The sequence below is a fragment of the Montipora capricornis genome, chromosome 10, assembly GCF_036669925.1.
Source record: "Montipora capricornis isolate CH-2021 chromosome 10, ASM3666992v2, whole genome shotgun sequence".
Taxonomy (NCBI): domain Eukaryota; kingdom Metazoa; phylum Cnidaria; class Anthozoa; order Scleractinia; family Acroporidae; genus Montipora; species Montipora capricornis.
Window position 1 is genome coordinate 42,176,264 of NC_090892.1, and position 5,000 is coordinate 42,181,263.

At 38.6% G+C, this 5,000-nt stretch overlaps 1 protein-coding gene across 2 annotated transcripts in view; it reads left to right on the forward strand.

The window, feature by feature from the left end:
• LOC138022368 (synaptic vesicle membrane protein VAT-1 homolog) overlaps positions 1-897 on the forward strand; it is a 29,607-nt gene extending 28,710 nt beyond the window's left edge. For both annotated transcript variants that reach the window (XM_068869481.1, XM_068869482.1), the window contains exon 11: positions 1-897. This exon is cut by the window's left edge. The gene's annotated coding sequence lies outside the window, so the exon portion shown is untranslated.
• Positions 898-5,000: the final 4,103 nt, after the last annotated feature.

The window sequence follows — 5,000 nt, forward strand, 5'->3', positions numbered from 1 at the left end:
GGAGTTTTTCGTCCCGAAGCCAATGACTCGGCTTGTATAATGAGTGTTGCTGTCAGTTATTGAATTTCATGGAGAAAAACAGAAAGTAGGAGAAGCAGTATTGGCTGGGATTTAAGAAAACGGAAGTCAGTTCCTTTAACGACCCATCTACTCGACGTTTCTTAAAGTCATCAGTCAACAAAGAGTTCAACTACATGGAATTGTTGTAAGATCGCCGTTTTGAATTTCTTATCTTCGTGCTCCTTTATGGAAACGTGAGCGTCTAGAGAAGCATTTTTGCTCCTATTTCATCTTAATTTAATCATCCCAAGTGCCAAACTGTGCTTCTCCCACGCTGGAACCCTTATTTTCTCTTGACTTTTCCCAAACCACATACCGCTTTCGTCGCCCCCATTGTCATTAACTACTGTTCTCTCTCACTCACACAGTCCGTGTTAAGTTTGTGAATGGCTCGCCTCGAATCTTTTTTTTTTTCGAGTTTTAAATTGAGAAAAGTCTCATTGAATGTATGCTTGAACCGTACATCTTTTCTTGCATTTTTTTGTTCGACGGTGATAAGTTACCTTTTCACGTTACCAGAGTAAAGAGTTTAAACTAATTTGCTGAAATTGGTGCAGGACTTTGCGTCTGTCATCCGCTTGAAGGGCAAATAATAATCATTGGCAGGCTATAAACATATTAAGAGCCTTGCCGTATAAGCTTATTTCAATATTATTAATATTCAAGTATTTTAAATCTTAAGGATGGAAATAAATAACCAATATAAACCTCCTTTTGAGGTAAAATAATCATAAATTGAAGCACGGTATTAAACAACTGTCTGCTAATGAAAATCAAATTATGGAAATATATATGGCCAGTTAATGAAGGAAATTAATAAAGAATACATTAATGTTCTGTGTGAGTTTATCGATCGACCAAGGGTTGTGACTATAGGCGTGTGGATTCGTGGAAAGTGTTGAAGCGGGCGCAAGCGCATTCATTCCCAGGCTTTGACTGACGTACGCGGAGGGAAGATCGTGGAACAGACAAAATGTTTTGCGCAGTTAAAAATATTCTCTGTAGCGGTTTCATCGCCACCTTCACAATTGAAAATTTTTAAGGTGGCTCTGAACTCGCTCGAGAGAATTTTTTTTAACTTTGCAGAGAGTTTTACCTTAGCCTGCTAATCAGCAATAAAAATGGGGCTCCGTCGTGTGTTGCCGTGGTAACATTGTGCGTCACACTAATGAATGCATCTTGCTAAGCGATGTGATGGTAACCATCACATTGCCGTTGCATGAAACTGTTGTAGAGTTAATCCTTTGAATAAAACGTTCCCTTCATATTGTTGAAACTCGTTTGAGCTACCTTTCGAGTCAATTGGATGGGTGGTGTTATTGAATGGCATATAATTGCAAATTGTCACCAAAGCAGAATGCATAATTTGAAAGGCTGTGCAATGGTAACACGCTGTGTCGTGTGAATGTCCCCCAGAGACCATTATTGTTAAAGTCGGTCCCACGATAACCGACGAAGTGCCGGGCAGCTCACTGATGATCTTGTTGAACCTCGTTCAAAGGGTCCCCTGGGAACGAGGTTGTCCTTTCTTCCGCGCAGCCACGTCAGCGAATTAGTGACGGGTTGCAATGTTCTGAACGCTACTTCAGAATATTCCTTACCACTATTGCAACAATAAAGCGATTATCCCGTCCTCTCCACTTGTGGCCATACTGGCGAACTGTCCTGGCTTGGACTGATGCGAGCGGATTTTTGTATTCACGTTGTCATGAACACCTCAAGTTGTTGTTACCAAAAAAATGCTTTGTTTATTGTGGAAGTGCTCTTAGCTATCACTGAAGCTACAATAGTTCACGGTCACCCCCTCTAAATATTCTGAAAGAAACAATTCAAACCGAACAGAAACATGATGAAGAACCCCAACTAGCAGGAGGTTGACGTCTCGACAACCTGAGCGGAAGTCATCTCTGAAAGTGACTTCTGCTCAGGTTGTCGAAACGTCAGTCAATGTCATCTAAAACAGTCCTTCTCAGGACTACACTCACCCGGACGATCGTACTTCACTTAATAGACCAATTTCGATATATTAAAATTTAGTCCTAAGCAAAAGACATCATCACGAGGCTCTGGGGAATAAATATAAGGATTTGTATGAGTTTATTGCCCAGAGCCTCGAGATGATGCCTTTTGTTTTCGACTGAACTTTAATATATCGAAATTGGTCTATTGTGATATGACTCCTGGGTTCAAACCATTTACGATTTTATTTATACTACTCACAAAGAGAAAAAGCAAAACAAATGAGCAAAATATAGACCTTCTTAACTGACTCTCATCCCTGGTATGGTCTTAAAATTTAGGTTAATCTCAGCCTGAAAATATTTGTGAAAAAGATTCTTAAAAGAAAAAAGAGTGTAGTTGAGCATTAGTTCCGCTCTTTCTATATGAAATGTTTTGGTACAGGTCTAAGCGAGAAATAAAATTGGTGCTTATACCAGGTGACATATGTGCATTGCGCAATTCCACTTATCAGTGAAGGGATTGGCATTGAGAAGCAGGCGTCATTTGTGGGTTGAGTTTGTTGGTTCTCGTCTCTGCTCCGAGAGGTTTTTCTCCGCGTACTCCGGTTTTTCCCTCTCCACAAAAACTAATATTTGATTTCAGTTAATTTCGTTAGAATCCCCAATTAGTGCTCTTTTATAAATCCATTGACACTTAGGGCGCGTTCGATTGACCCTATTCCGGAATAAGAATACGTGGAGTGATGATTTAAAACGATATGTTTAGCGCGTTTCGAAGTAGCAAGGATAATAAAAATATATTTAAAATAGTATTTTAGCAGATATTTGACAATTTTGATGTGAATCTCTGTAAGAAAGAAGGATTTCTAACTTGCATTCTATGTATTTCTATTCCGGAATAAGGTCAATCGAACGCACCCTTAATTAAAGTTGTTGTTGTTGTTGTTGTTATTATTATTATTATTATTATTATTATTATTATAGATACGCATGAATGCCTAAGGTAACTACAGTGATTGGGCGTGAGGTCACGTGACAAATCGCTGGAAATCTCTTTTTAAAAAAAAATCCCAAGTAGATCTTAAAAGCCTACTCAAATCTTAATTGAATCTATCTAGATTAAAATAATCGAAAATTATAAATCCTAAAATCCTAAAAATGTAGTTTAGACCTATAAAAGCTAAATAATCCTTGTTTTTTTTCCTTAAAATATTAATTCTAATTTCTATACCTGATGAGTAATGTCTAAAGTCTAGTATTAGTTTTTTAAAAAATTTTGATAGATTCTATATAACATGTCAAAAGCGTCCCTAAATGACTAAGTACAATAAAATGAAACTATATACCTATAAACAAAATTGGAATATTATAATATTCAGCCTTTCGAGAGTTTCTTCTATGAAATTTAACGGTTCGTGTTATGATCTTAAACTCCCTTGCAATATTCAACGTACTTGACAGTACCGACTTCTGCATATTTCGTAGCACATCTTTTGTCTTCTTTCCCAGCAACTTCCGTAATCCTTCTTCCATAGTCCTTGGCCAACCCCCAAGCACGTCCATGATAATGATTCAGTACTGGTGGAACGTATATCCAGGGTATCGTTCTTGTAACTCACATCGTAATAGGCCACACTTAACTGAATTCTCTTCATCTTTCTTTTCTCTATTCTCGATCCACGGACAACTCATCTCCAAGACTACTACTTCCTTACTTTTATGGTTCACTATCTTTGCATCGATTCTGTTAGCTTGCAATTCCCCATAAGTTGGTATGTCCCACAATGCTTGGATATCGATATCCTCCGAGACGTATTCGTGTTATTATTATTGTTATTATTATGATGATGATGATGATGAAGATGATGATGATGATGATGATGTTCACGATCAGCTCTGTGTGAGGTCAGTCGGTCACTCTGGGCTACTGAGAGATGTTATACTTGACAAACTTGTATTTCTGGGCACAGCTGCTAGCGGAAGACTTCAATGCAAACAGAATTGAGGCCCCCCCAAGGAGCAATATCTGGAACAAGGTACACAAGCAAATTTTTAAGGGAACAAGAATTCCCCCACCCCCCTCCCCCTCTTTCCTGGGAGGGCCTCAGAATTCTTCCACGATCACAGTTCTTAACCTTCCGCAATGAAGTTTTCCATGGAACAACGTTGATGCCAATGACTAGAGCTTCCAACGTATCAACAAAGTTTAATTTACTCTAATCTGGCTGCTTTCTAAAGAGTATTGCTCTCTGAGTCTCCTCGGTACTGGTTGGCGGATGAATTCACTGAGACGTGAGATTTGCGTTGTTCTGGACTAAGCCGCAATTTCTCAGTCATAAGACTATCTGAATTTAACACAGATGCCTTTTAAAAGAAAGGTGTATTTATTTGCTTGGAATTTTGCATAATAAAAGAGAAACAAGAAACTCGGCGCCAAACCGAGTGAGATTATTGATAATTGACTCTTTCACAATTACACTGTAAAACTTGCATTTTGTTCGTTGTTCCCCCTGTCTATAGGTTTTGAGAATTTTCTTTGAAATCTAACCCAACTCGCACGGCATATTACATCTTTGTTCACATGATCTTCACAGCATTGCTTGTACCTTGTGCGGTAAGCCTGACTGTCTAAGGATCGCGTGTTCCTTTAAGTATTTACTGTCAGATACACGTGTTCAAGTCCCGTAATGGATTTATGTAAACAACTAATTTCGCAAATAAATATACAGGTTTCTTGCAGGTGGAAACTTCACCCAACCAATCCAGGCGAAATTCAAAACAATACGTCACACGTAGCGTAACAAGATCGCTCATTGTTTGCTAGCAAAAACGAAAAAGATCTTCAACAGAGGATCCACCTGTGATTGGCATTTTATCGAAAACAAAAGAGGCTTTCGAATGTGGTAATTTTAACGGCGTCTCTTAGCTGTAAAAAAGACAGGAGGCTTATTAGTGAATTAAGCGCGCTGTAGGCGACAG